Source organism: Lampetra planeri, chromosome 22 (assembly GCF_965212315.1).
Source record: "Lampetra planeri chromosome 22, kcLamPlan1.2.h2, whole genome shotgun sequence".
Taxonomy (NCBI): domain Eukaryota; kingdom Metazoa; phylum Chordata; class Hyperoartia; order Petromyzontiformes; family Petromyzontidae; genus Lampetra; species Lampetra planeri.
This window is the reverse complement of record NC_136128.1, coordinates 1,035,001-1,045,000: the sequence shown is the minus strand read 5'-3', so window position 1 is coordinate 1,045,000 and position 10,000 is coordinate 1,035,001. Positions and strand designations below refer to the sequence as shown.

The following is a 10,000-nucleotide window of genomic DNA, read 5'->3' as shown; positions in this document are numbered from 1 at the left end:
CCTCCCGCAGTAGAGTTGAATCTTGATTTTTACATATGTATGTGCGTCAGGTCTCTGCACGTATGGCCTACGACCATATCACCCTGAATGCGCCCGATCTCGTCTGATCTCGGAAGCTAAGCAGGGTCGAGCCTGGTTAGTACTTGGATGGGAGACTGCCTGGGAATACCAGGTGTTGTAGGCTTTTGCATTTTCGTATCTGGATGGGTCGCGTTTTACTCTTCAATTCACCCAGTCAGTTCACCTGCCAATTGCACGTGGATATGGTGTACTGCATTGGGATCAAGATTTTCTTGTAAAAGACCGTTTAATGCCACTCTTTCGGGGCTCAACCAGGAGTCCAGAATAAACGTTTTCATGAGTGTTGACCACCTGCAGTAGAGTTGAATCTTGATTTTTACAAATGAATGTGCGTCAGGTCTCTGCAAGTATGGCCTACGACCATATCACCCTGAATGCGCCTGATCTCGTCTGATCTCGGAAGCTAAGCAGGGTCGAGCCTGGTTAGTACTTGGATGGGAGACTGCCTGGGAATACCAGGTGTTGTAGGCTTTTGCATTTTGTATCTGGATGGGTCGCGTTTTACTCTTCAATTCACTCAGTCAGTTCACCTGCCAATTGCACGCGGATATGGTGTACTGCATTGGGATCAAGATTTTCTTGTAAAAGACCGTTTAATGCCACTCTTTTGGGGCTCAACCAGGAGTCCAGAATAAACGTTTTCATGAGTGTTGACTTCCCGCAGTAGAGTTGAATCTTGATTTTTACATATGTATGTGCGTCAGGTCTCTGCAAGTATGGCCTACGACCATATCACCCTGAATGCGCCTGATCTCGGAAGCTAAGCAGGGTCGAGCCTGGTTAGTATTTGGATGGGAGACTGCCTGGGAATACCAGGTGTTGTAGGCTTTTGCATTTTCGTATCTGGATGGGTCGCGTTTTACTCTTCAATTTACCCAGTCAGTTCACCTGCCAATTGCACGCGGATATGGTGTACTGCATTGGGATCAAGATTTTCTTGTAAAAGACCGTTTAATGCCACTCTTTCGGGGCTCAACCAGGAGTCCAGAATAAACGTTTTCATGAGTGTTGACCACCTGCAGTAGAGTTGAATCTTGATTTTTACAAATGAATGTGCGTCAGGTCTCTGCAAGAATGGCCTACGACCATATCACCCTGAATGCGCCTGATCTCGGAAGCTAAGCAGGGTCGAGCCTGGTTAGTACTTGGAAGGGTGACTGCCTGGGAATACCAGGTGTTGTAGGCTTTTGCATTTTCGTATCTGGATGGGTCGCGTTTAACTCTTCAATTCACCCAGTCAGTTCACCTGCCAATTGCACGCGGATATGGTGTACTGCATTGGGATCAAGATTTTCTTGTAAAAGACCGTTTAATGCCACTCTTTCGGGGCTCAACCAGAAGTCCAGAATAAACGTTTTCATGAGTGTTGACCTCCCGCAGTAGAGTTGAATCTTGATTTTAACATATGAATGTGCGTCAGGTCTCTGCAAGTATGCCCTATGACAATATCACCCTGAATGCGCCCGATCTCGTCTGATCTTGGAAGCTAAGCAGGGTCGAGCCTGGTGAGTACTTGGATGGAAGACTGCCTGGGAATACCAGGTGTTGTAGGCTTTTGCATTCTCGCATCTGGATGGGGTCGCGTTTAACTCTTCAATTCACCCAGTCAGTTCACCTGCCAATTGCACGTGGATATGGTGTACTGCATTGGGATCAAGATTTTATTGTAAAAGACCGTTTAATGCCACTCTTTCGGGGCTCAACCAGGAGTACAGAATAAACGTTTCATGAGTGTTGACCTCCCGCAGTAGAGTTGAATCTTGATTTTTACATGTGAATGAGCGTCAGGTTTCTGCAAGTATGGCCTACGACCATATCACCCTGAATGCGCCCGATCTCGTCTGATCTCGGAAGCTAAGCAGGGTCGAGCCTGGTTAGTACTTGGATGGGAGACTGCCTGGGAATACCAGGTGTTGTAGGCTTTTGCATTTTGTATCTGGATGGGTCGCGTTTTACTCTTCAATTCACTCAGTCAGTTCACCTGCCAATTGCACGCGGATATGGTGTACTGCATTGGGATCAAGATTTTCTTGTAAAAGACCGTTTAATGCCACTCTTTTGGGGCTCAACCAGGAGTCCAGAATAAACGTTTTCATGAGTGTTGACCTCCCGCAGTAGAGTTGAATCTTGATTTTTACATATGTATGTGCGTCAGGTTTCTGCACGTATGGCCTACGACCATATTACCCTGAATGCGCCTGATCTCGGAAGCTAAGCAGGGTCGAGCCTGGTTAGTACTTGGATGGGAGACTGCCTGGGAATACCAGGTGTTGTAGGCTTTTGCATTTTCGTATCTGGATGGGTCGCGTTTTACTCTTCAATTCACCCAGTCAGTTCACCTGCCAATTGCACGCGGATATGGTGTACTGCATTGGGATCAAGATTTTCTTGTAAAAGACCGTTTAATGCCACTCTTTCGGGGCTCAACCAGGAGTCCAGAATAAACGTTTTCATGAGTGTTGACCACCTGCAGTAGAGTTGAATCTTGATTTTTACAAATGAATGTGCGTCAGGTCTCTGCAAGTATGGCCTACGACCATATCACCCTGAATGCGCCCGATCTCGTCTGATCTCGGAAGCTAAGCAGGGTCGAGCCTGGTTAGTACTTGGATGGGAGACTGCCTGGGAATACCAGTTGTTGTAGGCTTTTGCATTTTCGTATCTGGATGGGTCGCGTTTTACTCTTCAATTCACCCCGTCAGTTCACCTGCCAATTGCACGCGGATATGGTGTACTGCATTGGGATCAAGATTTTCTTGTAAAAGACCGTTTAATGCCACTCTTTCGGGGCTCAACCAGGAGTCCAGAATAAACGTTTTCATGAGTGTTGACCTCCCGTAGTAGAGTTGAATCTTGATTTTAACATATGAATGTGCGTCAGGTCTCTGCAAGTATGGCCTACGACCATATCACCCTGAATGCGCCCGATCTCCTTTGATCTCGAAAACTAATCAGGGTCGAGCCAGGTTAGTACTTGTGTAATGCGGGCGTAAGCGACCTTCCGGATGTGACGTCACGGGGGGTGGAGCCATGTGACGTGGGTGGAAGGTTCGGGTCCTTAAGCGGGTAAACCGGAAGGGGAAGTCAGTCGGGGTGTGAGCGGAAAAGAGTGAGGCCACGCGGGCGAGTGAGAAGAGGGGGGGCACCGACGGCCATCGGGAGCCAACCCCGAAGACAGGAGGAAGCTACGGAGTGGTGTGCAGCTGCGGAGAAGACAGCCAGAAGGGCTGCGTGTTAGAGGCAGCGGTGTGGCTGCCAGGTGTGGCAGGAGAGAAGAGGGAGAGACAGCACGAGGCTGTCAGAGCTGCAGAGAGGACGAAGGAGAGAGGAGTTGCAGCGAGTACAGCCAAGGGGGGCTGTGTGAGAATAACAGCAGCGGGGCTGCTGTTGTGGATCGGGCCGACATCGGAGTCAGCACCGTGGAGAAGCTACAGAGTAGAGACAGCCGTGTGGGAATACAGTACGAACCGAATAAAGGACACTGAGCCAGACATCGTGGTCCAGTCGTTTATAACACTGGTGTCGGAAGTGCAACGGCATGTCGAAACAAGTGAGGAAGAAAGTTAATCCGGCGCCTGCATCGGCTTCTTCGTCCGACGACGACGAACTCCCTCCAACCACGGATTCTGCTGGGGTGGTGGAGGAGAGCCCTGCTGAGGCGAGCACGGGGACGGGAGTGGAGGATGTCGGCGCGGTGGCGGGTCCGTCGACATCATCAGACGCTGATCAACGATGGCAAGAGATGGCGGTACAACTGGAGGCACTTAAGGACGTCTGACGCATTTATGCCATCTCGTCGCGCCAGGGACGATGGAGGACGCAGTTGGTGCTCCGCGGGCCGCCACGTTGCCTGTCCTGCCGCCGCCATTGGCCACGCGGCAAGAAGCCGCCATCTTGCGCGCTCCGCGGTGCCAAACCGCCATCTTGGCCACGCCGCGGGCCGACGCCATTTTGAATTTGCCACCACAACCACCACCATTGGAAGACGGTGGGAAGAGGAGTCGGAGTCGCCACCTTACCACAGTTAAATAATTTTCCGTTGGTGGGGACTGGAGCGCGTTCGCCTGCCGCTTCTTGGCGGCGGTACGCACGGCAAGATGGACCGATGCGGAGGCTTTGGAGGTGTTGCCGACTCTCCTGGACGACGAATCTGTCCGATTTTTCCGTTCCATAACGACCGATAAGAAGGCAACTTTACGTGGTGTTTTTCAAGAAATGGCCGACGCTTATGAGCCACCAGATGATGCGCATCGGCGATTCGCTCAACGACAACGAGCACCAGAGGAGTCGCCCGTGGCGTTCAGGGGTGCGGTGCTGGAGCTGGCCATGGCAGCTTATCCTGAGACGCCACAGGACCTGCTCGAGCCTCTCATATTAGGGAAAATGTTGGAGCTGTCTCGGGATCTAGGGATCCCCATGCCTGTGTGTGGGCATGAGAAGCTAACTTCCCGGACGGCTGCTAAGTGTCTCGATGCGCAATTCAATCTCCGTCGCTGGAAACAAGTGACGGCGTGGACGGGGGGGCCCGTCAAAGAAGGGGATGCGCTGGGGTGGAACCCTGCGCAGGCTGTCTACGTTCCGGATGACCGGGGCCCTCAACAGCTGACGGCCGCCTCCGCTCCATGGACGGGACGCGGCGGGCCGAGGCTGCGCGCGGCGCTACCGGAATGGGGCCGTCGGGAGGCAAGGCCTGCGCTTCGGCGCAACGATGTCGAATGTTTCCGCTGCGGGCGTAGGGGCCACTACGCCAGAGACTGCTGGGCCCGCTTCCCGGCTCCGCCGCAGCAGGAGGCCTCGGTACCGGACAAGTCGACTAAAGATCCTCCGAAACAGGCATGTCGGCACGCACCAGACACCCAGCAAGGCTTTACACCTCACCCATCGCCTTCGTTGCGCGATTCTAATGTTGTTGTTAAAGAAAGCCCTTCGACGGGGCCTTGTCGCTCGGTCACGCAGTGGCGCAAGTTGGCACGGAGAGTCGTCGCGGCCGCTACGGGTTCGTCCACTGTACCGGGGTCTATACAAGGGGTGGACGTACGCATTTTGGTCGACTCCGGCGCGTCTGCGACTATTATTTCGGATGTCATTTTCCATCTGTTGGGCATCCCGCCGGGGGCTGTGCGTCCGGTTTATGGGTCGTGCGTCGCTGCGAACGGGGGTAGCATGGGTATCGTGGGCCAGGTGGATGCTAAGATATCTATTGGGGATGTGTTAATATCGAGATCTTTGGCGGTTCCTTGTTTGTTAGGCACCGATTTTTTGGCTAAGATGCCCATTTTGATCAAAATCAATGAGAATTGTATTGAACTGCCGGGGGGCCGTCAAATCTCGTTTGTGCCGTCGCCCTGGGGGCGACCTGCTTCGGCCGTACAAGTGCAGGCGCTGTCCGTCGCATCTGTGGACATCCCACCTGGTACACAGATGCTTATACCCTTGCGCTATCGGAAGCCCCTGCCTGATCGGCTAGGAGCAGTAGGGGTCTTGTTGTCACCGTCCGCCACGATAACAACCGGGTTGGCGTTAGTGGGGGCACAGACCATCGTCCGGCCGGATCAATTACCGTTTTTACAGGTGCTTAATGCGGGGGGGGAAAACGTCCGTGTTCCGGCCGGTACGGTTGTGGCACATGCCACTACGGCGTTTGCGACGCATGATTGTCCGCATAGCCGGGGAGTGGTTGCTGGGGTTTCCGAGCCAAGGGGTTCGGATAATCGTTGGGTTGCTGACTTATGTGACGGAAATTCTTCCCTGTCCATGGAGCAACGTGGTGCGCTGCGTAAATTGTTGTTGACATATTCCGATGTGTTCAGCTCCGATGATTTGGATTTGGGCCGCACATCGTTGCTTTACCATCACATTGAGACGGGCGATGCTGTCCCTATTCGATTAAATTCGCATCGGATGAGTCCTGCGGAGCGAGAACACGTGCGGGGGGCAGTGGAAGACATGTTGGCTGCGGACATTATATCGCCATCTAACAGCCCATGGGGCGCTCCGGTCGTCTTGGTTAAGAAAAAGGATGGCAAATTGCGATTTTGTGTTGATTTCCGGAAATTGAATAAGATATCGGTGGCAGATGCGTACCCCCTGCCGCGTATGGATGACTCCCTCGACGCATTGTCGGGGGCTAAGTTCTTTTCCACACTGGACCTCTCTTCGGGATTTTGGCAGCTTCCCCTTGACGAGTCCTCACGGGAGAAAACCGCATTCCGTACGCCGCAGGGGTTATTTCAATTCAACTGTCTCCCGATGGGATTGAATGCGGCCCCTGCTACATTTCAAAGATTGATGGAGCTCGTTTTGTCGGGGTTGCAGTGGGAGACGTGTCTTATATATTTGGATGATATTATTGTCTTCAGCCGCACATTTGATGAACATTTGACGCGGCTGGAGACAGTGTTCACGAGGATGCGTTCTGCCAAATTGAAATTCAAACCAAAGAAATGTCACCTACTGCAACGGTCCGTCCGCTATTTGGGGCACATTGTGAGTGCTGAGGGGGTGTCCACGGATCCGGAAAAGACGGCGTGCGTCCGGGATTGGCCGACTCCGGCCACCGTGGGGGATATTCGGCGGTTTTTGGGATTTGCCTCGTATTACCGAAGATTTGTGCCGGGTTTTGCGACGATTGCGAGGCCCTTGCATCTCCTTACGGGTAAAGGACGGAAGTTTGTTTGGGGACAGCCGGAGGAGGCGGCCTTTCGGAGTCTGCGTGATCTATTGGCCACGGCCCTAACATTGGATTATCCCGATTTCGATCACCCATTCATTCTTGATACGGACGCGAGTGACACGGGTATTGGGGCGGTATTATCACAGTCTAAAGGGGGTGTAGAGCGTGTCGTGGCGTATGGTAGCCGAGTCTTGTCTCCTGCGGAAACCCGCTACTGTGTCACTCGCAGAGAACTATTGGCGGTTGTTTTTTTCCTACGGCAATTTCGACCATACCTCTACGGTCGTTCTTTTATTGTGCGTACGGATCATGCGGTCTTGCAATATGCCCTTAAAATTGACCAGCCATCCGGACAGTTGGCACGTTGGTTGGACACGCTACAGGAATTTTCCTTCCAAATTCAACATCGGAAGGGAGTACGCCATGCGAACGCTGACGCACTTTCCAGATTACCGCGGCGCGCCCCTTGTAAATGTGCGTCGGGGACGCATAGGTGTTCGCCGATTCCAAACCCCCCTCAGCCGCTTACGTTGGCCGTCGAGAAGTCGGACACTCCGATGGAACCGGGACCGGCTGACGGGGTTTTGAATCTGCCGCGGTCTGTCTGGATCCGGGAACAGATGATGGATGAGTCGTTGGTGTCCTTGCGGAAGCGGTCTGCTAGGGACAATGGGAGTCCGAGTACGGCTGTGGGGCCGCAAACCGCTCTCCGAGATGGTCTGCTTATGTGGCGGGATGGGTTCCAGGAACGTTGGCGCCTGGTGGTACCAACGTCCTTGCGATTCGAGTTGATTAGAACTCTCCATTGTGACACCCTCTTACATTTAGGGGTGCAGAAGACCTTGTTGACGTTGCAACATCATTATTTTTGGCACGGCATGGCGACAGATGTCGTAGGGCACGTGCGCGCGTGCCCTGCGTGTGCACGACGTAAGCCGCCGAAACATCCTTACGTGCCGCCTCTCCAGTCGATTCAGGTGTCTCGAGTCAATGAATTGGTGGCACTGGACATATTGGGACCTTTTCCACCATCGGCGAGGGGTAATAAATATTTGCTGGTAGGGGTTGAGTACCTCTCCCGTTGGCCGATGGCCTGGCCGTTGCCCGATCAGTCGGCCGCGGCCATTACCGACGCCTTTTTGTTTGGGTATATTATGGACAATGGGGCGCCTGACAGACTCCTCACGGACCAGGGCAGGAATTTCTCTTCTAAATTATTGGCGGAAGTGTGCGCGGGCCTTGGGACTAAGAAAGTACGGACATCCCCATACCATCCGCAGACGGATGGTATGGTTGAACGGCTGAACAGGACATTGTCTGCCATGCTTTGCCATACCGTGAGCGAACAACAATCAGATTGGGATCTGCACATCCCCGGAGTGCTTTCGGCGTACAGGATGACGCCTCATGCGGCTACAGGGTATTCGCCGTTTTACCTTATGTATGGTCGGGAAAACGTGCCGCCGGTGGATGTGCAATTGGGAACTGGGGTGAAGGGACCTCGTAAACCACTTCCTGAATACATTCAGGACACGGTTCGCCGAGTCACGGAGGCGCGGGAGAATGCCCGCGTGGCTACGGCCAAAGCCCAGGCCCGGAACGAGCGATATGCGCGACGGTCCGAGGGGGAGTGACCCTGGAAGGTTGGGGACCTAGCCTGGCTTCATTGTCCACAGGTACGTCCGGGAACCTCTCCGAAATTGCACAAACCCTGGCATGGTCCCGTACGCCTCATTGAGGTTCCCAACCCACAGTCAGCACGCGTCCAAATTGGGTCTCGTCGCTGGGTTGTGCATACGTCGCGCTTGAAACCATATGTTGCTCCCTTACATGATGCGTCATCCCCCAATGTTGCCTTGCCGGGGTCTGTTGCTGCTGACTCTCCCCTGCCTGCGTCCATTGATCTTGCTAGAGCGCCTGTCGTACCTGTTCCAGACAGGCCGGCCGTGACATTGCGGGGGACGAGGGGCCCTGCTCGGAGGACGCCTGCCAGGTCTGTGGGACCTTCGAGCCCTGCAGCCCTTCCGACCCAGCTGCGGGCACGGTCATAGGACAAGCCCAAGACTAATTCTTTAGGGACACGGGACGTTGGTGGACTTCCAGCTGCGGCAGGGGGATTACCCCCTGTCATTCCTCGACTTTCATCGCGTTCCCGTTCTGCGAGTGGGCCGCCGACCGTCCGGGACGGGCCGGCGACCCGCACACGTTCCAAATCGCTTACGTTTCGTTGACTGTTGCTGTGTTTTTATCTTTTTCTTACAGTTGTATTTATTGCATGCTTTTTGTACGTTCGTTGATGTTAATTGCGTTGTTGTTGTTGTTCTTGCTGTTACATTGTATGATTAGTGTCCTTAAGGGGGGAAGGTCGATTCGCCGCATTACGATTGCTATTGGTCAGCCGAGGTCGGCTGGGATTTTTCTACGGGGGAGGGTGGTGTAATGCGGGCGTAAGCGACCTTCCGGATGTGACGTCACGGGGGGTGGAGCCATGTGACGTGGGTGGAAGGTTCGTGTCCTTAAGCGGGTAAACCGGAAGGGGAAGTCAGTCGGGGTGTGAACGGAAAAGAGTGAGGCCACGCGGGCGAGTGAGAAGAGGGGGGGCACCGACGGCCATCGGGAGCCAACCCCGAAGACAGGAGGAAGCTACGGAGTGGTGTGCAGCTGCGGAGAAGACAGCCAGAAGGGCTGCGTGTTAGAGGCAGCGGTGTGGCTGCTAGGTGTGGCGGGAGAGAAGAGGGAGAGACAACACGAGGCTGTCAGAGCTGCAGAGAGGACGAAGGAGAGAGGAGTTGCAGCGAGTACAGCCAAGGGGGGCTGTGTGAGAGTAACAGCAGCGGGGCTGCTGTTGTGGATCGGGCCGACATCGGAGTCAGCACCGTGGAGAAGCTACAGAGTAGAGACAGCCGTGTGGGAATACAGTACGAACCGAATAAAGGACACTGAGCCAGACATCGTGGTCCAGTCGCTTATTACACTTGGATGGGAGACTGCCTGGGAATACCAGGTGTTGTAGGCTTTTGCATTTTCGTATCTGGATGGGTCGCGTTTTACTCATCAATTCACCCAGTCAGTTCACCTGCCAATTGCACGCGGATATGGTGTACTGCATTGGGATCAAGATTTTCTTGTAAAATACCGTTTAATGCCACTCTTTCGGGGCTCAACCAGGAGTCCAGAATAAACGTTTTCATGAGTGTTGACCTCCCGCAGTAGAGTTGAATCTTGATTTTAACATATGAATGTGCG

At 53.7% G+C, this 10,000-nt stretch overlaps 4 non-coding genes and 4 pseudogenes across 4 annotated transcripts; all 8 read left to right on the top strand.

The window, feature by feature from the left end:
- Positions 1-65: 65 nt before the first annotated feature.
- LOC144725831 (5S ribosomal RNA) lies at positions 66-184 on the top strand. Its single transcript, XR_013586900.1, has one exon. It is a non-coding gene; the product is annotated as a 5S ribosomal RNA (ribosomal RNA).
- A 249-nt stretch (positions 185-433) lies between these two features.
- On the top strand, positions 434-552 carry LOC144725892 (5S ribosomal RNA). Its single transcript, XR_013586958.1, has one exon. It is a non-coding gene; the product is annotated as a 5S ribosomal RNA (ribosomal RNA).
- A 248-nt stretch (positions 553-800) lies between these two features.
- Positions 801-909, top strand: LOC144725465 (5S ribosomal RNA; annotated as a pseudogene).
- A 249-nt stretch (positions 910-1,158) lies between these two features.
- On the top strand, positions 1,159-1,267 carry LOC144725438 (5S ribosomal RNA; annotated as a pseudogene).
- Positions 1,268-1,516: 249 nt separating this feature from the next.
- LOC144725301 (5S ribosomal RNA) lies at positions 1,517-1,635 on the top strand (annotated as a pseudogene).
- Positions 1,636-1,884: 249 nt separating this feature from the next.
- LOC144725830 (5S ribosomal RNA) lies at positions 1,885-2,003 on the top strand. Its single transcript, XR_013586899.1, has one exon. It is a non-coding gene; the product is annotated as a 5S ribosomal RNA (ribosomal RNA).
- Positions 2,004-2,251: 248 nt separating this feature from the next.
- On the top strand, positions 2,252-2,360 carry LOC144725451 (5S ribosomal RNA; annotated as a pseudogene).
- A 249-nt stretch (positions 2,361-2,609) lies between these two features.
- LOC144725998 (5S ribosomal RNA) lies at positions 2,610-2,728 on the top strand. The gene has a single exon (XR_013587062.1). It is a non-coding gene; the product is annotated as a 5S ribosomal RNA (ribosomal RNA).
- The last annotated feature ends 7,272 nt before the right edge of the window (positions 2,729-10,000 follow it).